Below are 26,033 nucleotides of genomic sequence, written 5' to 3'. Positions count from 1 at the left end.
TTGCTCACTCACTTGTGCACTATAATGTCTCCTGAGTACCTCGCTGATCTCCATTGAGATTGGCCGCCGTGGCCGAACATTCGGCTAGGAGGAGGATTCATATCTGTGTGTGACGTTATATATAATACGAAAGGGTTGGGCAGAAGTGCAACTCATGCACCCACTTTTTCAGCGTGTATTCCGTTCATAATGTATAGGTGGCGAGTACAACGCGATGACGGGCAGTAATATTAGACTTCGGACTGTAATATAATGTCTATGAACTAAAAATTTCTAAGATTATATAGACTTGACATTGGTAAATTAGTTATACAAAAAATTTGCGCTCATGCAGTTGTTACTCAATCTTCTGTGAAATAGCAAAACACCAATGTAAAATACTTTACATTTTGTCTATATCGTGATTTGCACGTTTTTAATGCGCATATTAGCATATTTTGTGCAAATATGTTATTTCTTATAGTATTAAAGACGCTATGACATCTTGCCACACGGACATTTCAAATAATACAATGACTTAGTACCACTTGGTAATAACTTTTGAAGCACAAATTTGGCCCTGATATGCCTATAACTAACTATACTGTTTAATGTCTATCTATGAACATATAATTGACTTGTTTATTATTATTTTATTTTCTTAACTTATTCTTTTGCTTACAATAATATTTTGCCCCAGAGTGGGATACCAAGTCTCTTATAATATCTAATGTACACACTACTTGTAAATCATTAAGTAATATAAATAAAGACCCCCGCCGCGTCTGTCTGAACGCGATGAACGCAAAAACTATCGAACGGATTTCGACAATATTTGATAAATAGATAATTTAAGATTCTAAGAAAGACATAGACCACTTTTTATCCTGGGGAAATATGTAGCGTGAACTCTAATCCCTAAAAACATCTTTAACACATTCGAAGCTACTAACAAAAGCTAGTATAGCATATAGACCCAGGCGCTCACACAATAAAACTCCTGGTAAGCCGGTTAAAATGTTTTGTAAGATTTAAAGGTGCTCACCCATACAACGTCTTAAATAAAATACGTTGACTTTAGAACAAACAGACAATAAAATGGAGTAAAATAAAAATGAAAATTATCAATAAATATTTAATTTAAACTAACATAATAGTGTCCAGGTTGTTAGGTTCGTTTTCCAAAATCCGTGCGTTGTCCCAAATTATCCGAAGAAAGGTGGTGGCGGGTGGTAGAAGAAGGGGGGAGGTGGTGCATAGCCTCCAAATCTTGCGAAGCCGAAGCCTCCGCCGACTACGACAGGGGGGGGTCCGAAGTGTCGGCCCCAACCACCATGCCATCCGCCAAACCAGTGACTGGTAACATCCTAAAAGAAGAACGGTTTCTTAATGCTACTAATACTAAACTAAATATTTTTCTATGATAATTTGCGAGTCCCGGGATTGTATTTCTCCTAGAAGCCAAATGGCTGTCGTAAGGCAAATGAGCACCATAAAACCTAAGCCCAATTATTTCGAAAACGTGTTCAAAAAAAGTTTTTGTAAATTTAAATTATATTAGGATAAAATCAGAAAAAAGTATAATACTATTTACAATTATGTTGCCAACATAGTTCAGAATAAAGTCTTGACCATACTACCCTTTTGCGTAACGATGTCAACAACTTTACCCCTGAATAATATTGGCTTTTCCCAACACCAGAGATGGAAATCCTAATATCTTAGTAAATTTACAATAATAATTTAATTCGAACTTTCGACTTGTATATTGGACGAAATAACCCAACTTCGTCATAAATTCTAATATAATTTAACAGAGTTTATAATCATAGTTATTTTGGCGTGTTCAACTACAATAACATAGCGAATGTTGTTTTAAAGCAGGAAACAAATTGTATGTAAAACCAAATATTATTTTAGAGTTGACCTTTAAATATTCTTATTTAAATAAATTATATATTATCGTAATATACTACTTATATTTCTATAACTGAGTATTTCTCAAAATTAATATGTACCGAAATAGTTATTAGTAATTATTTTTATGATTTTAACTGTTTCATCTATTTTTCTTTCTGTCTTAATTAATTTATTATATTATTTGATAGAACGGAAAATATTATGAGAAACAAAAAAAGACACATGCGACAAAAAATATCGTAAAAACTATTTCATTACATACATTGATTATGAGAAATACTCAATTAATGTAGAATAATAAAAGTATAAAATAGTTAATGATTATAACTCACCTGTGTTATAACCAAGAGCGTGACGATAACAAAAAGGAATTTGACCAAGGAAAGCATTTTGATATTAAAGTTAGTATATGTGCTTGTTCCACCTCACACAATGATCCAAGAATGAAGAAACCATAAATCAAATTCGTTTTATATACCAATTCAACAGAAGTGGTTTTACCCAACCACCATATCGTAACACAAGGGAATAAGGTTGCAATTTCAACAAAACAACAACTTTCGATGTCATCTCATTGTTTGTTTGTACCTCTGTCAATTAGCAAGTGAAAAAAAATTAGAATTCTGAGATCATTAGGAAAAACAATGCTTATTATAAAATATATTTATATCTCGCTGAGACAACCCCATATTCGTGGAAAGAATTACAAACATAGGATTATAGAAGTATTTGTTTTAATTACAATTGAATGACGGGACGAGCATACGCCTCCCTGATAGTAAGCGATACGATCGCTCATAAGCAGTAAAAACGCATACAGAACTTTGTATTAAAAGAAGAAATTTCGTGGCACTCTGCTGCGCTAGTCACCATAAAACATAACATTTATTCCTCATAATATAATAATTGTTACGCGCCGCTATCCTAGCCGATGACATCGGGCGTTTCCGGAAGTATTCGGCTGCGCGCAAGCTGGCAGAAGAGAAGATATGTCACGCGGCGACTATTCTATTATTTATTCTCTTTGGTTGGACGTTGTCAAGAAAAATGTCTAAAATTGTATTCTGTAATTATTTTGCTAATATAATGTTTACTGTAAAAAGAGCGTTTAACATTCAGAAGTGGGATTATACAAATGATAATTTGAAGTTACATTGAATTCGAATGTGAAGAGAACTATCGGAATAAATCTGTGATGAATCATTGAATGCCAAAATTAAAATTACCAGATTCTCAGACTTTTAGTTACCATGGCAACGTCTACGTCTGTTGAAGTAAATATGTTGGGAATGCATATGGAATTGATGTCTGCACATTAGTACGATTCACGACATTCATAACAAAACTTCGTTATGCCGGCTGCTTGGCTCACTGGAGAGGGTGTTTTCTTAGAAACTAAATCATTGGAGACAGGAATGACTGGAGTCATGTGAAGTCAAATCGGTGGCGCAACACTTCAGGCTGACAATGCGAACGTGCGTAACTGTTTATTTTATTTAATCTGATCTGTCTGTGGCCGTGAGCCTTTTGATAATATTCTATCTGCAGCCATGACCATTCTGATCATATTCTGTCTGTAGCCATGACCATTCTGATCATATTCTGTCTGAAACCATGAGCATTCTGATCATATTCTGTCTGTAGTCATGAGCATTCTGATCATATTCTGTCTGTGGTCATGAGCCTTCTGATCATATTCTGTCTGTAGCCATGAGCATTATGATTAGTGTTACTAGGTCCTATTTGTTTGAAATCGGGCAACAGGTAAACAAATCGGAATCCAGGTTGAAGGTCGAAAGACAAAAAAAATACTGCAAGTCATGCTAATGTTGGTTTTCATTGCAATTTCTGTTTTAACATCGAATTATAGATCACGGTACAGTTGCGTCTCTAAACAACAGAACAAAATAAAACTATACCTACAGGGCTAGTGATGTGATGTGTTGTTTATTTCTTTTGATAATAATGTCTTTTGATAAATTTATTGATTTTCGGGACATTTAATGTCCCAATCAGTCGCAAATCGGGACGCGTCTCCAGAACTCTGATAACCGGGATATTCCGCGCACATCGAGACACCTGGTAACACTACGTCAGAACATACTCTGTCTGATTTGACTGCTTTATTTTACTGATCTGCTTCATTAATTCTGTTTTACTTAATTTCTTTTCTGTTTTTCTAGTTCTGTTTCTGGTTTAGTGTTTATATTTAATTATAAACTATATATAATATCTGTGAATTCATTAATCTTACATGGAAAGCTTACAGTCTGACATAAAGAGATTAAGCTACAATATACGGCAGGAGTACAATATTATGTGATTTGTGGTATACGAGGTTCCAAAATCCAGTCAACTGTGTTGATGTATAAATGCAATTTAGGAAAACAGAGTAAAGAAAATAAGACAGAGCAAACGTTGTTGTTTAGAAATGTAATATAATAATATAATATAACATACATATCTTCTGTTCCAGATACCCTCACTGATCTGGTTTGGAGCATGATAAAAAAACTATTCTGTCTGTACTTGGACTCTGGATAAATTGAAAAGCACTGGCTTATTAATTGAAATGTTTGGTATTCTTACATAGCACTTACGCAATGGCTCTGAACAATTGATGCTCTCTAAGTATACTAATAAGGTACAATATGTGAGCAATATTTCTGCGAATGAATAAAGGTACAATATGGTGACTCTGAAATGGTATACTGGATTGTGTTGCCGTACTAGCTGTAACACTAAGCTTGGTTGGTTAACCTTCGCTCAATTTTTTGATAAACAGTGGGAATGGTAATCTGAGATTGCAAAAACATTTGTCTTTGAGTATTCTTGCAATTTTGAAGTGGGTACATGGTGGTGGTGGTGGTTTATTGTTGGTAATAACATTATGAACAAAAAAAAAGTAAAATATCAGATAAAACCTTACGACTGACATCTATTATACTGCTTATGATAAGTTATTTTCTGTTAACCTGTTGAGTTGTAGAAATATTTTAACCGTGGTTTTATCGAGCAGACATGCACAAGGAATTCATGTCATGATGATACTTCAGAGATGGATGTCTTCTGATTTTAGTGGGTCATTAGAAGCTGATGTTTTAATCAAATAGTTTAAAAAAAAAAGTATGTTTAGAGTTCAGTTATTGTCATTTTGTATATATGTAATTATATGGCGAGAAATTACAGGTAGTGTTATAATAATTAAAAAAGTTGAAACATATTCGGTAGAAGTAGCGACGGATGTGTGCTTCAGTATCGATACTATTTACGGAGCCCAATTTACGGAATGTAAAATTGTCATTACCGAAAATTATGTACAAATCCTGGTTCCGATGAGTTGCCAACATTATGTAATGCATATGAAAATTGCTGTAGTTGTTTTTATTCCATGTTGGCCATGTTCTCTCTGTGCTGGTTGTTTATATAAGCGGAACATACACGTGTAGCTAACGCTGTACTTGAGTAGTGTAATTGTAAATCACATGTCTCCACATCGGCTTCGATCGCCAGGGACAGTTTTTTATAAACACTGGGGTAACGGTTAAGTCTGCTGGTTCTCTTAGTTGAATCTGGTCCAGTGTCTTGGTTATGCCTGCAATATAGAACCACTTTAGCGAGGACTTTATAGATATTTGACATCAAGTTGTAGACCTATAGTTATTTATTCAAACTGTTAAGATTTATAGTCTTCTTAGTGTTTCTTATATTTTAAATAATATCCCATTTAGGAAGTGTCTTGACACGCGTGGCTTAACTGACTATTCGACTCATAGTTACGGGGTAGACTGCGCTTTCAATTGGTTTTCTGTTATAACAAACGAAAGTTTTGAAGATCCCGAGATCTCTGTCGTATTTTTAGTTGTTTCGTCCGATTTGATCTTGAATGTTGCTATGCTCTCTGGAGTCCGTCATTCATCGAACATATTCAGAGATTGGTATGAGAGCCCAGAAGCAGTTTCTGTATCATTTTTCACACGTGAATAACCACTACCACAGTTTACAAAGCTACGAATCTAGATTTGCTCAATTTAAAATCAGTTTTCTTGAATAAAGACGCGAGATGGCAGATATAATTTTTTTTTTGTTTTACAAAAATGGGTTAACGTTGACATTGATAACTCTGTTTTGTTAATGAAACTTAATTTTGCTGATTCTCGTTCTGGCAACCGTCCCCATAACAGAGTGACTTTCAACTTGCCAACACGGCGAATCAATTATAGTCATCACTTGCCTTTGTGGCGAATGTATCAGTCCACAATAATATGCTTCAAGAAATTTGTATTTTAGCGGTAAAGTACCTCAGATTAAGAAACTTGGAATAATAAATTCTGTCCCTAATTTGTGACTTCAACTAATTCGTTATTACTAATTCAAACACAATGTAACTTGTTTCCTAATTTACTTTTATTGCATGTAGAGTTCACTTCTCGAAAGTCGTGCACCCAGTTTTGTTGCTAATGTATCCGTTCTTAATTTGGAGTCTGTACATCCTATGTTATCGATTAGGTTAGAAGAGCTAGTAATAAAAAAAAATGTTCTTTTCAATTTTCTTGTGTAGTCGTATAATAGTAATTGTTGTCCACTGACTTGAAATTAATTTATTCTTAAGACCTCAGTCTATAACTATGTGAGTGTAGGTGTTAATAATGTCCCTGTTCTCGATGAGAAGTTCATTGCTGATGTTCTCTGCACCTGGAGTTTTATTTGACTACTTTTATGTTTCAGAGATTGTCTCCGGTACCGGTTCTTTAATGGTCGGATCTGTTGTTTCTGTAGTATTTCTGCATGTGTATAATTCTTGGATGCATTAAGTAGCTTTGATAGAGACTCTCGTATTGTGGTTTCTATTATGCCGTTTTTATCCTTTATGCTGGGGATCTAATCTCTTTTCGCTGTCTGTATTTTCCCGTCTTTTTTCTTAATGCCTCTGGTCGTTTGAATGCATTTTTTCTGTGTTTATAATCTGGAAGTATGGCAATCTTCCGCATGTTAGTTTTAAATATTTTATTAATTTCAGTTATGACTTTTCTAACGCTTCTTGCCTTTATGCTGTGTTACTCGTAAACCATTTGATTAATTGATTTGATTGAGTTGGTATATGTTGCGTATGCTTATTTATATGTATGAATCGTGTGCTGATAAGTCCTTATTGTGTGTTTTATTATCTTGTGTGTTAACTTCCTTTGCGACTTCTATGGTGTTCTTTAGTTGTGCTTCTCATTCCTTTTCATTTGCTGCTGTCTTACTAATTGGAGGTTTTGCTTTGAAAGTTCTAATTGTTCTGGGTGTTTTTTTAAAAAGTTAAGTTTGGTTCTCAGCATTCTATGATTGCTACTAGTATTCAGCATTAACTGTATGTAAACTTGGATAAATAGAATGAAGGTCTTTGGTTGCTGGGAATGAAGTAAGGAAACGGGGTTTAGGTACTAACGAAAAATAAATTATATACACATATAGCGTGAAAGTTAATTGCAAAATGGATAAGTTGTTGGATATTGTGGATACGCAAGACTTGATTGGTTTATTAAAGAGTTAATCGATCAGAAATAGTTAGTGATTTACTGGTAAAAATGTTTAAAATATAAGTATCCGATTCAGTTCTGCTTTCTCAAATTTATGTTTGTGAATACCTTTGGTATTCACTTTGCAGGATGGCCGATGTTACGCGCCGCTATCCTAGCCGATGACATCGGGCGTTTCCGGAAGTATTCGGCTGCGCGCAAGCTGGCAGAAGAGAAGATATGTCACGCGGCGACTATTCTATTATTTATTCTCTTTGGTTGGACGTTGTCAAGAAAAATGTCTAAAATTGTATTCTGTAATTATTTTGCTAATATAATGTTTACTGTAAAAAGAGCGTTTAACATAATATTATCAGCCCTGCATTATATACTGTCCCACTACTGGGCATGGGCCTCCTCTACCACTGAGAGGGATTAGGTGTTAGTCAACCACGCTGGCCTAGTGCGGGTTGGTACAATTCACATATCCTCAAAATTGTTATAGAGAAGTTTTAAGGTATGCAGGTTTCCTTACTATGTTTTCTTTCACTGTTAAAGCTCGCTATAATTCGCTAAGAATACACTCATGATTTTACAAAAAAACAGAGGTATGTGCCCTTGGGTTTTGAACCTGCAGAAATTCGTCTCGGCAGCCCGTTCCCCTCCCAGTTAAGCTATAACTTATAAATAAGCTTAACTAAATATACAGTAAATTAATTGAATAAAAAAGACTTGTTCCAACGATCATCTTTTTAAAATTAGTCTATATACATTCATAATTATTTACTATTCAAACACAATGTATGTTAGTGATCAATATTGTGTTTTCACTACACTGTTCACGTTCAGGATTATTAGATTAAGTCCCATGGATAAAGGAAATATTTTCTCGCTCTCTCTCTCTCTTAAGGATATGTTATCTCTTTAAATATATTTCTTTATTGCATCCGAAGACAGACCAGTTAACGGCCCACCTGATGGTAAGTGTTCACCGTCTCCCATAGACGTCGGCGACGGCAGCACAATCAAGCCACTTGCTACCGTAAAAATTTTACCTCGTTTTATTCTGTATAAGTGATTGTGATGAAAATCCGAGCAATATTCATATTGGAATTTTCAGAATAAATTGTACAGTCAGTTACAAAAGTAACTGAAAATACAAAATTTCAAATCGTTTTTAAAACATTTCCGTTCCTATAGACGATCGTTTTTTCACTAAAATAAACTTCAAAGAGTTTACTGAAAATAACTGTTCCGATTGAAGTTAATGTGTAAAAACGTTTTAAATTTTTTAATGTGATTAGCAAATTTTCTAGCTGACTGTACGTTTGGAATAATTTTTAAACACGTCATTATTTACTAATAGCATAAAACCTCGTTCTATAAAAAACAATGTTACGCACTATTTTACAATGTATTATATATTATTATGTATTACTATATTATACTATTCGACAGTCAACTACAATACCATTCTTTCTACAATTTGATTGTAACGAAGTAGAAGTCGTATTTTTTTATAATATACTCTATTAGCTATCTTGCTCACAACTCTTCCGCGTGATAGAGTTTTTCCAGGATATAAGTCACGTTATTTATTTTCCTAGGATAAATGGTAGCCTAAGTTCTTCATAGGGTTTCAAACAAACTCCATACCAAATTTCATCTAAATGCACTTGGTAGTTTAACCCCCTTATTGATAGACATATCAAATGTAAGGAATATTGAAATTAAACTATTATTCGGATTCTATCACGGTTTTTTATATTTTAGTTTTCTCCCGACGTTTCGAAGACTTTGCCACCTTCATGGTCACGGGGGGGACGGATAAAATCCGAATAATAGCTTAATTTCAATGTTTAACATTCGCGTAAACATGAGAAATTATTCTATCAGGACTACTTAAATAGTCTACCATAATCCCTCTCAAATACCCTGTGAAATCTTTTATTTTTTTCCCAAATATAAAATATTTCTACAACTTTTGTCTACAACTCTACTTACGTAAATTTTCCCCGAATAATATCAAAATAAACATATTAAGGGACAGTATAGCTTTCTAACAATAAAGGAATATTTCATTTTTATCAGCTTAGGAGTTCCAGTTATTACTCTCTATATACAAACTTTATAAATATTATTTATCAGTCGCAAACACGCTAAAAACATACTTCACGATTTCTGTGTAGAACTTTTTAAAATTTATTTATTATATATTATTCATACTGCGTCAAATACCAGCAGACTTTATTACCTAGCTCAAGAGCTGGAAATAAAGTAATGTATGAATTTATTACGCCTCACCGAAAAAAGATGTTGGGAAGTAGATTACAGTCGAAATACGTGATCAACATTGTTTAGCACCGAAGTGTGATGTGATAGGAACATTCCTGGGTTATAAGGGTTTTTTTTCGAAGACGCCAAGTCGTTCGTATCCATCGCCCTGGTACATCTGCTTAACAGCTTACAGATAGATTGTATTGAGGGTGGGAAGTGTTAGCAAGAGCTTTTATTCCTCCACCGAGACAGTGCTTTCAGCGACGCACTGGTGGAGTTCTAGCGTGTTCATTTTGAGGTCCCAGAGCTTCACCAAGGTGCAGATGGAGACCAACATGGGGTTTTTAGCCGGTAAAAGTCCGACATACGCTGCTTACCATTAGTAGGTGGGAACCAAGAAGATATTCCCCATGAAAAAAAAGAGTCATAAGTGTTTTAATTAAAACTTCACACTATTTTTTGTGCAGCCTAGGTATCAAACCAATGGTCAAAAACGCAAATTAGCTTCCCTTAAACTAATAGGATAAATCACTTACAAATAGTACTTGAGAGAACTGAATAATATACTAAAATGTCGCGTTATGTTTCGAATAAAACAATATAGAAATGACATTATTATAACCATACTACAAAATAATTATGATATTTTTTTATTTTTCTTCATACGTGCACGGCAAAACAGCCTCATTGCATCTGATGGTCTGTTAGGAATGGGATATACTGCAGAGTAAGAACGCCCTTAGAATTTATAAACAGAGCAGACTTTATTTACTATTAGCTGAGTTTTACGCTACATCGTATGTATCACCGTTACACCATTTTTGTTCTTGTTATTTTCCATCGCTATGGAAACTACAATGACATTTTCTATATCAGCCAGCTCAATTGATATAATATATATAAAACCTTCAACATGGTCAGTGGAGTGAGGTCCAATAGAATGTCGACTGACGAGAGATGATTACCCTTCGATAGTCGACACAATTATTCCGGCCCCGGATCCTGGAACGCGAAACACTTACGTGGGCCACTATGGCGGGTTTTAACACCTTGTGTACAGTGGTCGATACCCGGGCGGATATAAAATATATCCTACCAACAGCAAACTAACTTATTTTGATTAATTCATTCATGTGATCGGAACGATGACAAAACTTGATATCGTTTATTAAAACGACCATTATAGCAAACTGGAACCCAGGTCACACTTTCCAAAACCCTAGGCCATTTCATAAAAATCAGCATTCATAATTCTTTTTTATTTGTGAATATTTATAGGAAATTAGGCGGTAGGTTTTTATAAATATATATTTTACTCTTTTACAGACTTATTCAAGTAAAATATATATCAAATTATTAATACCATAAAGTTTAACATTATTTAAAAAATAGACGTCTAGATGACTCATTCCCCAAGTGTATTTTCCATAGGAAAATATGTGGAACTAAAATAATACATTTAGCACTCACAAGCTAACACATCGGGTCTCCCCTGGCTTGTGCTAATTAATAACGTAACAATACTTATTTGTGTTGCGATAACGCAAGAGCTAGGAATGTTATTTGAGACATGATATAACAAAATAAGTAATTTATTTAATGTGCCAAATTTTATATGTATTTTGTACACACACCTTGAAGTAATAATTATAAACTTGTTTTAGCGTTAAGAGGAGGTTACGAATTGCTTAAATAGCTGTCAAATACATTAACGGTTTCCTAGTTTACACCCTCAGAACAATGACAAGCATAGAAGTAACATTATGACATTTGAGTGTACTCTGTCTTTGACAGCAAGAAATTTAATTGTGTTGCGATCTCTTCTGACATCTTATCGATATCGATAGATGCTTTGTCTATCGGCTATGGTAAACTCACAGACCTGCTAAAATAAACACTTTTCGGCCAGTCAACTACAAACCGTTGCAAAATGCTATTTTAGATAAAGGTTAAAAAAAAGATATCAAAACCCTAATTTGGTATTCAAGTACCAAATGAGGTCTGGGTATATAAAATCACTCGTTAAGAAGCTGTTAAATTACAATAAACTATAGAACTACCGGCTCTCTTCGAGCTAAATTTTATCCAATTTTCATTTGCTATTTACAGCAGTTTCCATGCCTTCCGAAACGTCATTCACACATAAATGGTTTAGCATTTAGATTATTAAATTAAGAAAATCTTAGAAATTTCGGAAGGAATGGAAACCGCTGTAAGTAACAAACAAGAAATCGGCCGGAATTTCGTTTAGGAGAAAGCCAGTACGCCTTCTGTTCTTTTCTGACTTTCTTAGGGATTAAAAGATACCCAAGAGGTGTGATTTGACAGAAGCTACTAAAATGGGACAATAAAATTAAAACACAGCGGTATCATTCATGTCACATATGTTTGATAACTTATTTCAAAGTTAATAAAACTTTGTCGAAATGCATAGAGCAAACACGGTGCTGTTTTTTCCAATGCCAATTGGGACGAGCTATGGCAACGATCCATTTTTGCCTCATAGGATCATCTGTGGGGAATCTGCAATGAAACACACTATGAAAATCAGATAGTTTCCTCAACCCCCAGCCTTCGCGCACGGTTTCTAAGTGGCTTTTACCACTTCACCACCGTATATTGAAAGTAAAACGCAATTTATGCAAAATAGTCAACTACAATATACTAACATCTATGTTATCGACAGAATATGCAGAACAACACTATTGAACACGACTACGTAAATTGATAAAAATGAAAAATACTTAATAATTACTGTATCAAATGGCCAACAGCAGATTATAATATGACTACAGCATAATAAAGATTAATTAATAATACTTTTTGCACTTATGTACAGGGTTTAAGCAAATATATTAGGTTTTTTGTTTACTTACCGATGGAAGTTGAGGATTTCAGTTTCATTTTCTTTACGACAAGAATGAGATTTACACCCCATAATAACGCAGGCCATTGCTTGTTCGTAGGGCTATATTATACTTAAACAGCACTGTGTATTTATTAGAATTAACAACAAAAATATTACAAAACATGCAGCCACTTTTGAAAAGCACGCGCTGAAGTATAACGTAACTAAATTGTGTGGGCGCGTTTGTGACATTGTTTTGAGGTTGGCAAGTTGGAACATTTGACATTTTATTTGCTTTTTAATTCGGCATCCTAAAGAGGACCAAAGGTAACCATTTGATAATTTTAAAGTGTACGCAAGCCGACCTTAGCAACATAATATTTGTCTCGTTCTTTTCAACGGTTTTGGCCTATTTGAAAAAAAGGACAAGTATATGAGGGTAATTTAGATTCATTCTATGTTTGTTCTTGTTCTGAGTTTACACCTTATTAAAGGCAAGATGGCGGGTTTCGACTTACAGCTGATCGAGTAAATTTGTCTTTTAACTAAGCATAGCTTTGCGATTTTTTTATAAGTAAGACTGATTGTATTTAAAAATAAAATAAAAACAAGCTGATGAGAATTGTATTTTATATTCTCAAATTTATTTTACTCAGCATTCGACGTGTAAAATTACTTAATAGGAAATAAAATACTAAATGCTGACTACAAAATATTTCGACTAATAACCATTGTACTGAGTATACAAAAAAAATGTACTCTCACAAACCTATTTTGATTATATTATTGTTAACGCTACATTATTACGTATAGAAATGATTTATAAGATGTTAATAAGTTAGTTTTTCCGCAACATATCGATGTCATGATGACATGAGCCGCTAATATATTTTTTTTAATTATATTTTTCTATCTGTCTCTTAAGATACAAGCTTTTGCTTAGTTTGAGAGACAGCTGATTCTCATATTTGATTAAGCGTTAAAAATAGCTTTGGATATTTACGTATTTTTCTCTTTTATTTTTGTGGTTAAGCGTATAAATAAATAAACAATTTATAACTATTTCTTAACTTCGCCTACTGTAGAGATAGAAAATAAATTTGAGACGATAAACAGAAAATAATATGAAGACAACATCTTCTTAAATCGGATTAAATCCAGGAGCAATACTTTCACTCAGAGGAACCAAGTTCTATGTTATGAAAAAATAATATCTAACTCTGCTCGCAGCTCAAGTGGGTTCTTAAAAAGAAAAACGGACAAGTGCGAATTGAATTCGCGCACCGAGGGTTCCATACAAATCTGTAGGCAAGATGTCCAAGTATATAAGTTCAAACTTTGCCAAGTTTACCATTCGAACCCGGTGATTCCACCAACCGCGAATACGTTTGCAATAGTAAATATGCTTCTTTTTGTTATTAAAGCACATTTTTACGGTTTTCTAATTTTTTTCTTTACAAGTGCTGTAAGACATTACTTCTTGCCAAATATCATGATTTTAGGTTAACGGAAAGTATCTTTTAGGTTTTGATTCGAGTATTTGATATCAATTTCAACCTTTATACCTTTCCGTGTTTCCGAGAAAAGGGTTCTTGGAAAGACCTTACTAGGCCTAGGCCTTACCTTTATTGAATTACCAACAAAGTTGTTCTATAAGGTTTATTTAGAGGTAGGAAACCCTAAAAACAATATTGAGCTTTCGCAGCTGAAGTGTGTTCTTGAAAATAAAAGTAATCAAATGAAAATAAAATGTAGCTTATGTGACTCGTTGATTTTGTAACTATTTTTAGAATTATTTTCTAATCCTTTCAGTAGTTTTAGTTTACCTCTTAACCAATATCATATAAAAATATAGGTAAAATGTTTTAGAAATAGTACATACATACATAACATCACGCATTTATCCCCGAAGGGGTATGCAGAGGTGCAACTAAGGCACCCACTTTTCGCCAAGTATGTTCCGTCCCATGATGTGACAGGGGGCGAGCCTATCGCCATATCGGGCACAAATTCCAGACTCCGGGCTGATACTGAGCAGAAAAACCTAAATATCACTTTGCCCGACCCGGGATTCGAACCCAGGACCTCAGAGCGCTATTGTACCGGACATGCAATACAACTACGCCACCGAGGCAGTCTTTTGAAATAGTTCTAGCTCCTAAACAAAACTTGCTATATATTTTTGTAGGAAAAGTCAATGCGCCTGTGTCATTGAAACCGACGACCTGACGTAGGTCAAAATGTGATTTCGCACATCATTGTACATGACGTCAGGGCCTAAATACATATTTACATATTAATATTATGTACCGACATGCTTCCTGCGCCTTTCCTATTTAAACTTCTATTCCATAGCTCGCTTAGCACATTGACGAAACTGCGATACCACTCAAGTCGATTTGTGGCCTTAGCCTTTTTACAATTATAAATGCTAACGTTATGTATACGTATCCTACTGATAGACTAATCGATAGGAAATGCCATGCATTTTTAACCGACTTCAAAAAAGGAGGAGGGTCTCAATTCGACTGTATGTATTTTTTTCTGTTTTCTATTAGAATTAACGATTATAGAAAGCCATAATGAATGTGGCACCTGGACTTTTTATATTACTAAGACTGCCTATAAAGTGACTCATATAAAATATCTTATGTCAATAATTTCCGAGTCAAAGACAAAGGACTGATAACGCGTCCGTGATTCTTATGCTATTGTGGACCTCTATGGACGGCTATGGACAATTACTATCAAATGAGTCTAGTTCGCCCACTCTAGTACAATAAATAAATTATTATTGATGGAAAATCGTTAAGATTCGAATGTGTCAAAAAACCGGCTGCCATACTTCACAACACTAAGAGCTTATTTTGCGTAGATCGGATCTATCAACAGCGAAAAATATATAATATAAAATATAGGTAGATATTGTAATTTTGACATTTCAGACGACCAATCCCTGAGAGTCCCCGCTTCCCACCCGTGACTACAAAGGCTGCACAATCTTTGTTGGAAGAAAATTATACTATAAAAGCTGCGATAAATCCCAAAAAATATTTCAATATAAATGACTCCTCAAGCACGAGTATGCAAAAGCAAGTAATAATGCATTCAGCTTTAGTACATACGGCCACGACTCGAGAATATAGCTTAAGAATACAACAAATCAGACTCCAGAGACTCCGGGCAAATATTATATAATATTAACAAAACTTAATAGCAGACCTTGCACTCCCGGGCTTCATCTGAGGAAATAACATAGAAATATGTGATGCTTACCTTATCGTACACACAATAGAGTTCAATTTAGTCTGTAAATGAACCAGAATAGATTTTCAGTTAAATCCCAGGTCAAGTACGTTTGTGACGCAAATGGAAAACAGGATGAATAGTGATGTAAATTGAATTTGTCTTTATCGATGTCGATAGATCAGAATCACCAGATAGTATAACTTTAGCTTTATGCAATGGGACACTCTTGAAACCACAACTGACAATAATTTTCTTAGAATATCTACAATATTTTATTAAAAAAAAAAACAAGGCAGTGATCATTTATCTCCTTAAAACATCAATTAAAATTAAATTTAATAATCCCAAGTTAATCTCCCGCGTAATAAATAAAACAAGTGCTTTGAACACAAAATGAGAGTATCTACATGATTGATTCCCAAAGTAGTCCAGGTGGACCACCATTGGTCCACGGAAGAGTTTTACGTTGTCGTGACAAAAAAATGACGGTTCTCAATTCGTAAACAGGGGTCTATGAAAATTTATCTGGTTTGATAGTAAAGAATTGAAATATTGGCTTGACTTCACCTATCATTGTAGGCAGATAATATTGATAGCAAGATATCTTCCGCCTATGAAACATCGACATTAATATCGATAAAAGTCCCGCCACTAGAGTTGTAACGGCGCATCTGCACTGCGCTGGACGCAATCGATGCAGCTCGCCCGGGAATCGGCTCCACAGAAGCCTGTGGGTTCATGACATTTACAACCTACTCTATAACCAATTAGAGCGTAGTTGATGCTATACAATTTTCAGTTTCTGTTATACGAGATAATGAAATATATACATGTATACAGCGTCACGTCACTTTACTCCTTCAGAGATGTTATCCCACCAATATTTCGCTATCTGTGTTACGTACCGCGTAGGAAGCGAGGCTATTGTCAATTACAGGGCACATCAGGCTATCAGAACTTTACTGAATAGAAAAAGCCCAATATCAAATTATTCCACCCGGAGTTAGAACCTCAACATAGGTGTCGTGCCATACTGCTATACTACTGAGTAAGTCGAAACTAAAATATCTAAGTACCGGCAATTTACCAAGATCAGTTCACAACGATCCGTTGTAACGAACGAAAGTAGGAAAAGTCGGAAAAACGGGAAAATCTTTTTTGTGGGAATCTTGAAAAGTAGCTCTATTAAGTTTAACACCAGTCGTAAGTTTAAAAAAAGAACATCATGGACACGCTGACAATTCATTATATTTTTTTGGTCTTTTTGTTCTACCTACCTAATCTGCATTAATCAAAACCTGCTATGTAATTAGCATACTGATGTTTGAATTCATATACATTAGATAAATACTTTGGGTTTATTTATATGCTTATGTTGACTGACACATATGTATAGTGTTCATAGAACGTCTCGCATTATATCAAATCAAACCACCAATTATACTATAGCATTTATTACTAAACGACTGTACATTGTGCCAGGCGTAACTGGACTACTTAACAGCGTTAAACAAACATGCATATACAAATGCAACACTGCAATTATCAAAACATATCGTTTAACCATGCTATATTTACTGACATTTTACTTTACACGAAGCGAATTAATATATCATTAACTAAAATAGACGTAGTAATAATATCCTTTGTAGGCATCATTTTATTTTAACATATTAATTGCCCAGCACATTTACTACGCGCACAATCGATACAGCCCGGGATCAGTTACTGCATCACCACCCACGCTTGTGACATTTCCACCCGCCCACGCTTTATGCAACGCACTAAAGGTCATATTTAAATAGCCCGGTTTGGCGGAATTAATTCCTCACTCGTTTTTTTGGGATGGACCGCTGCAGTTTGATGTTAAGTCTCTGTTTAATGCTAATGATATGTGTACATTTGTACAAGCGCTCCCTAATTATGCAACTATAAATGGTACTGAAAGAGAAAGTACAAGGGAAGAGGATAAGGAAGGGTTCCCAGGATGGGAGCAGAGAGGTAGAGTACAAAATGATTTAAATGTAATTTAGGCCTCAATATCGGAATAGCTAAGAAGAACTAAACCCAATTAACTTTCTTCTTTGGCTTGCAACTAATGTTTCTCCACGCATGAACATGCAGCTGGCTTTTGGGTAGAAATTGTATAAGAACTACGTACTTTTTTGGAACGCCTGATAATGTTCTAATAGCAATATCTATGCAACGTATATTGCTCTAACTAAAACTACCTCGCGTCATACTACAACTACACGGCAATTTATTAACATATGTTTGGTATTTTAACCGTTATCCAGAATTCATAGGTTATATAAGAGGTATACGTATGTATTGTTACCTGTACTGTTGCACATATTAAATTAGCATTTAAGCAGCCCACATAAGTTTTTTGAGTTCTGGTGTTTCAAATTGGTGTTTGAAATGTAACAGAACTAATATTTCACATTAATTTTCAGAGACAGTGGCAAAAAAACTATGGGGCCAGTATTCATTCGATAAAGAAAATCTGGCTTCACGAAATATTTATTAAACAAAACGACGACATATTCGGTCTTCTTAATAACCATTGAATTATTTAAACTAGATATTTACTAATTAGTTAATTCTGACACGGGAGAAAAAAATAAAGAGGATGTTGTAATAAGTATTCTTTCGCACAGACAGGAACAGACTATAAACAATATAGATACAAAATATCTCTGTAATTATAGTAATATACTTAGTTATTTTGGGGCGTGTAAAGTCTACCATTCCGCACTATATTGGCGTGGTGGACTACAGCCTAATTGCTCTCAATAATCGAGGTCCGTGCCCAGCAGTGGGACAGTACATAATACAGAGCTGATATTATTATATATATTATTTATAGGTATTCAGTCATGCCATGTTGCATTTAACGTCATACGTAGAGAGAGAAAACGTTGCTTAACTAAAGTCGCATACAACTTTAATTTGCAAGGCTCTTAATACCAACCATAATATTTTTATACGTCTAAATGGCTTGAAATTCTAGCAAAATTATCCACGAAATTAAAATTAATTCATTTACGTAAAACGTACCGAACTTCGTTAGTTATTAATTTAATATATATATAATTTTGAAAGTCATAATGTGTGAATGTACTCAGAGGGGATGGGGCCAAAGTTAAGACTATATTATTAAGTCTAAAGTCGTTAAATGGTTATATCAGTTGCATTATGTATAATAGTTTCAAGTTGTGACTTAAAGCCCTCCCACGAGCAAGCAGCCTTGAGCATTCCAACCATACATTTACGGCGCAAGAGTTACAGACGGGAATATGCAAAGATTTACGAATAATTACTTTTATATATATATATTTTATTTAACTGTCTATTTAGTTGTACTAGTGGTAAATTAAAACAATGTGTACTTTAGGAGAAGATGCGCTCTCATTATTAAATTAATGAAACAATATCGAAATTATAATTAATTTTAAACAACCAATATAAAAATAACATGTTATAATATTTCACTTGTTTCTTCTGTGCTGTTTTATTTTATTTCATTTTGGACAACAAACAGTCACATAATCAACAAGTAAATTTGCCTATATTGTAACAACTCGTAGACTTTGAGTGCCAACATTTAATAAAAGTTTTGCTGGGGCATCGCCTTAAAATTAATACTATCTTATAAGCACTTAGATAAGATAGTTTCTAATTAGTGATATAATATGCAGGATCATGAATTAGTACCAGAGATTACTACGTCTAAACAAACATAAACTTCAGTTTTATAATATCTGCGAAGTTTAAATGTTAAAGTTCATAGAATTAAAGTCGTATCCTATTTTTTTTATGACTGAACAGCATAACAAGGAAGCTGGACGCTTCGCCAATGACTATAACTGTCCTAAAGCAGAATCATTATCACTCCAAACTTAAACTAGGTACAAAACTGTGCATAGAACTTGTCGTATCCTAAATACTTTTTTATGTCCGAACAGCGTAACAAGGAAGTTGAATGCTTTGGCAATTACTATAACTGTCCTAAAGAGGAATCATCATCACTCCAAACTTAAACTAGGTACAAAACTGTGCATAGAGCTTGTCGTATCCTAAATACTGTTTTATGACTGAACAGCATAACAAGGAAGCTGAATCCTTTAGCAATTACTATAACTATCCTAAAGAAGAATTATCATCACTCCAAACTTAAACTAGGTACAAAACTGTGGATTGAACTTGTCGTATGCTATCCTCTTTTTTATGACTGAACGGCAAAACAAGAAGTCGGATGCTTTGGCAATTACTGTAAGTAACTGTCCTAAAGCAGAATAATAGCAGAATAATCATTCTAAACTTAAATTACAAAGCTCTGCATTAAACTTGTCAATCTAAGACTTTATGTCTCAAATGTCCCATAATTCTGAAATTAAACCATTATTTTCTTAATTATTTGAACCTGATTTTTTTTTAATTATTTAGATTCCCTTAATATTAGCTTTACCACCAGTTCGGAAAGTTTGTCTCCGCAGAGAAAAGCGAGCAAGAGAATCTAGTGTTGGTATTTTCAAAATAATTTTAAGGTATAAAAGAAAAATTGATTTTTTTATTACTGTTAAGAGTAGTTCATTCATTCATTCATTCCAATGACAAAATTATTTTAAACGGGTCACAGCGCATGGAAGAAATAGACAGTACGATGGTGCATATACAGACGGACACTCCAATACGAGACACTTTCCTACAGGTAATCTGCATAATCTAGTGATGTATTTATTACTAACTGGAACGGTTGAGATTCCTACATGTTTAAATTTTGCTGTTTCGAAAGCCTTCATAGTAATATGGACTTAAAACACCCAATCTCATCCACCAAACTCTGGTTGCATTTAAATTTTAACGAACGCATATTTATATATTTGAACTATGCTATTAATTTCATCAGTAATTCCTATACAATACAAACACAGTTATGTGGATGCATCAGAACAGGTAGTCAAGTGGTCCATCCTAAAAACCTGCCTCGGGCATTGAACCTACGAAACGCCGGCCGGCCACCTCACAATCCTGATTTACTATCATACATTCATCATGCAGAAAAGAATGTTATCCCACTAAGTTTCTCAATTTGTATGTTTACATACAATTTCAAGTACTTTTTAATTCGTCGAAGTAATTGGACAGAAGCAATGTTACCAGAGGTACAGGAATTTTTATAGTTATGAGTCATAATGATTTCTTATTTTTACGCGAATGTTACACATTAAAATAAAACTATTTTGCGGACGTTTCGAAGACTTTGCAGGCATCGTGATCGACAATCCGCCACGTGAGCACGAAGGGTGCAAAGTCAAAATCCTTGAGTACTTATAGATGATATTCATCATTCATATGATATTCAGAGGAAATAGGTTTTTTGAGACGAGATCAAATCTTACAAAATACGGTAAATCTGCAGATTAAACTATCACTTGAAAACTAAACTTCTATTACTAAATTATAAATATACTGTTTCACATGCAATTAAACAAAATGTGCTATTTCCGAAACATAATTTGTATAGTGTTTTTTGACGATGCTATTTGTTATTTTTTGCCAACTCATTAAACACCGGACGGAGGCGTTTCAAATAAACGACTAAGAATTCGTTTATTTTTAAACCCGAACTGTATAATCACATTTCGTAGGACAAATGCGAGGTAACTCGAGCGAATGGCAATCCTTACGCTACAATAATTACAAACTTTATAAATAAACATAAATGTGTTTCTGTGAAATTTCAAGTACTGCAGTACTTATTAATTAATTATTAATTACTTACCTCACTGCCAAAATGAAATTTTATAGTCTTAGAAACAGACTTATTATCACAGCAATGCCCGTCCTTAGATAAAAAACGTCTATGAACAAGGGGGCAAGATTTTAGCGAATCTTTTAGAATCAAAGCAGTTAGCAAGATAAGTAAGGCTAAGCTCTGTATTGAATATTTAAAACAAAAAATGTTAAATCAATGTCCAAAGGCGAAAAGCGCATCGAGATCGTCGTCAATTCAAAGAATTTTGTGCTATATCCTCGAGCGTATAAATCTTATATTATTTTTACTAATATTATTATTACAAAAATTTGTAAAAATATACATGCTTATTAAAAGTAGAAACAAAAACAGCTAAAAGTATTTGTATTAAATTTGCATACACACCACGTTTTTTAAAAGATAGGCTATTCTTTATCCCGTTAACTTGCTCCCGGGAGAAATATTTAAACTTTTCAATCTGATTTCTAAATAGATGGCGCTGTTGTCATACAGATGACTACGGATGGCTACAGTGATTTAGGACTTTTGGAATGGGTAAGGCTTTCCACGCGGGCGGAGACGCGAGCAACACCTATCATAATATAAAGAATTACTGTACAAAATTTAATGTCTATAAAACCACAACCGGTGTCTTTTAATGTTAAGAATGTAGTAAAACTTTTTAATACTCGATTATTTTAAAAGTATCTTTTTAATTCATGAGCTCTTTAAGTTCCTATTACCCATCTCAACTGATTGGTTAAAGAATTAGACGCTCGGCGGCGAGCTTAGAGTTAGCGCCTCGGGCGACCACCAGAGCGGACCCGCCCTAAACCCATCACTGCTTTCAAATACTACAATCACTATACAATTCTAAGGATAAACTGAGACGTTTCTAAGAGAGACTAAATAAGATATTTACTTTTTTTTTGTTCTGAATGATTATATTTCTCTCATTAATATATTTTTATTAGAAATAAATCTATTTATAAATTAATTACTTGTATTAATATAAAATACACTCTTAACATTTACGAGAATAAGTATGTTTTAAATGTCTCACTGTTGTCACGTTTAACATTACTACGTTGGAATGAAGTGCCATTAGCAATGATTTCACAAATCAAACTACAGGTTATTGCATAGAACATATTAAATAAAGCATGTTGATCATCATCCTTTATGGATCGCAATAAATTAAAGTCAACATGAACATAGATAATTTATTTGTAGAATATAGGTATAGATACTATTTTATCTACATATAATATGAATTATATGTAGATAAAATATCAATTGTGGCAGTGGGCTGACCATATCTGTCGTAGGACCGATGGCCGCTAGAGCAGACGAGTCCTAGAGTGGAGACCGCGTCTCGGTAAGCGTAGCGTAGGACGACCTCCGACCCGCTGGTCCGACGATTTTCGTAGGATCGCCGGTGGACGCTGGATGAGGAGAGCGGAGGACCGAACAGCGTGGCGCCCTTTAGGGTAGGCCTATGTTCAGCAGTGGACAGCTGTAGGCTGATGATGATGATATGAATATTAACGCAAAATGGTTATATAGAGACGAAACTAATGCATCCACATTTTAACAACCACAAATATCTATCACATGATTTGACAGACTATTCTACTGCCATTTCGGGCACGATCTTCCATCCTTAACAAGTCTGACGCATATTCTTAAATTAAAACCGGACACAACTGTCTATTGCCTTAACTGAATTTTGCCTATAAACACAAAATCTCCCACTATAACAAAGCTGTCACTAGATCAATAGTTATCAGTGGCGAACAGTCCATGTTACCCGATTCCTGCCGGTTTTCCTTTATGTAGAATCTAATTATCATTAGAACGATTTGCAGACTGAATTTATGCATTAGTACTATTGTAAAATCTTTGTTTTTCTATTTTCGCCTGGTAATGTACCTAATTATTAAGAATAAATAAATAAATCATTAATATTGCATCGGGCTCCCTATTAGAAAATTTCACGTTACGCCACTGAAAACTATGTTATTAAAAAGTGACTACAATGATAAATACATTGTAGTCAAAATATAATGTGGGATAAGTCATCGTTAATGCGATTCGGTGATTATCAGATCCAAGTTCATTTTATCTAACTAGTATAAGTTTAAACACGGAACAGATACGATATTATGTTTGAGGCAAAAAGGGTCTTAAGTACTATATTTCAAATTATTAACCGCCTAACTCTCTTTAGGAAGATGATTTTTTTTAATCAGGTGTTACATACATACATAACATCACGCATTTATCCCCGAAGGGGTATGCAGAGGCGCAACTAAGGCACCCACTTTTCGCCAAGTATGTTCCGTCCCATGATGTGATAGGGGGCGAGCCTATCGCCATATCGGGCACAAATTCCAGACTCCGGGCTGATACTGAGCAGAAAAACCCAAATATCACTTTGCCCGACCCGGGATTCGAACCCAGGACCTCAGAGCGCTATTGTACCGGACATGCAATACAACTACGCCACCGAGGCAGTCAGTCAGTAATCAGGTGTTTGTTAGTCTAATATAAAAGACACAAGGGTCAGAAATATTTATCAAAGCGCTAAATATAGAAACAAAAATGTATCAAAGAAGGAAGCCCTGTATTAATGCAGGCAATCAAAACTTAGTGGGTAGTATTTCATTACAAACAACTTTGTTATTTAATTCATTATACGAAAGAATATTTTAGCGTCAATATAATATTTAGTTAAAACCTTTCGATATAAAACCTTAGAACATCGTTTTGAAGAAATTTTATACTTACTGCGTAGGATTTAAAGTCTATTTTATATTGTAATTATACAATAGATACGACGTTTTACGATGGAAAGCGTCCGTCAACAGCCTTCACAACTCTCGCTTGGTAATGCCGCCTGTGACATAGTAAAGCTGTGTGTATATTGGCACAAGCTTACAAATAGGAAAATATGGGTATTTGGCAAAATTTCGTATTTATGCGTAACACCCAAAATTCTGCGCTTCTCTTTTTTAATGATAATATTTTACATTGACGTATTGTGTCATAACTCTTTTTATATACAAACCCCCTTATTCATAGACGTTATTTATCTTAGGACGGAGCATTACTGTGATAACAAGTCTGTTTCTCAGCTTTGTTTATCTGTCTTAGTCTTGTCAGACTGTCATCTGTTTGTTCAGCTTTATTTATCTTACAGCCAACTAGATTCAATTCAATAGCCCTATGTCTACACACTGCGAAGGCTGCCATGCCGTCAGCACTGAGAAACAGATTTGTTATCACAGCAAAGATAGCGCTTATATAAATAACATCTATGAATAAGGGGGAAAGTCTATAAAAATGCCAAAATACTTATTATAAGTTCTACTAAGACTAATTCTGGACCATGGAGGGATCCAAATCAAATTTGAATATAAATCAAACGCCGTCATATAATCTCAATAATATTGTAAGAGACTAGTGAAAAAATTTCCTATTCCAAGGATTAGCAAATTTTACTCATTTACATTGTAAATAGATGTTTTATTATATTAGTTACTGAATTCAAAGGTTTTTGCCTGATAAAATATTTCGCCAAAATTTACTTAGTTAAGGCAAAAAAGAATTTTACGTGTGTATTTTAAGGCTCGGTCTGTCGAAAATTTACTTTGAAGGATGTTTAATTAAAAGCTGTCCGAAGCTTTTACGATAAAATTAAAGTGGTGAATTAACATTTTTGGAAAGAATAATTAGATACCTATGAATAACATTAATTAATACTAATTAATTAGACTACTTCGGTAGCCTGGTTGTAATGCATGTGCGGTATAAGACCACTCTGAGGACTTGGGTTTGAATGCCGAAAACAGGATGCTCTGGTTGTAGCTCTGCCTACCCCTTTGGAGATAAAGGCGTGATGTGTGTTTTTGTTTATAAATTATTTGTTTATAAATTAAATTAATGATTCAATACTATACTATTATGAAGTAATTTCAGTGGAAAATTAAACATACCAATAATCATAGTTGTGGCCCCTCTAATCGATTACTTCAAGCATCAACTTAAAAAGCAAACCATTCACTAACACCCACAACACGCAACTCAGGAACTATAATTAAGTGTTCTTGTTTGTTCAGTAAGTTCCTAATAGGGTGCAGACTTCCGCTAAGAAAAGTTTTTGTAGAGATCTACTCCTAAAGAGATGAAACAGGATCCGGAGTATCCGAGTCAGCAACTGTAACAACCGTTTGCCAATTTTTCCGGTATGATGGCAAACACATTAATCAAGCTCTGTCGTAGTGCAATTTAAAGTACATTTCAATTAGTCTAATTACTTGAAATTTTAGGATCCAGCATCCATCCAACGTCTGAATGTGAGGATAGCGGTCTGTGGTCCAAAGATTTATGTGAAGTAGTTCTATTATATTAGTAGTCGCGGCACTTATCACCAAAGGGAAACATGCGCATTCCATCTTTAATAAAAAAAATCACCAGCAAATATTTTCTAACG

The 26,033-nt window shown here is 34.3% G+C and overlaps 1 long non-coding RNA gene across 1 annotated transcript; it reads right to left on the bottom strand.

Moving 5' to 3' along the window:
* Positions 1–1,096: 1,096 nt before the first annotated feature.
* On the bottom strand, positions 1,097–2,347 carry LOC115456445. Its single transcript, XR_003939880.2, has 2 exons — positions 2,232–2,347; positions 1,097–1,346 (listed from the first exon to the last, which is right to left on the bottom strand). It is a non-coding gene; the product is annotated as an uncharacterized LOC115456445 (long non-coding RNA).
* Positions 2,348–26,033: the final 23,686 nt, after the last annotated feature.

Source organism: Manduca sexta, chromosome 18 (genome assembly GCF_014839805.1).
Source record: "Manduca sexta isolate Smith_Timp_Sample1 chromosome 18, JHU_Msex_v1.0, whole genome shotgun sequence".
Taxonomy (NCBI): Eukaryota; Metazoa; Arthropoda; class Insecta; order Lepidoptera; family Sphingidae; genus Manduca; species Manduca sexta.
Note: the sequence above shows the minus strand (reverse complement) of the source record. Positions and strands in the feature narration are given on the sequence as shown.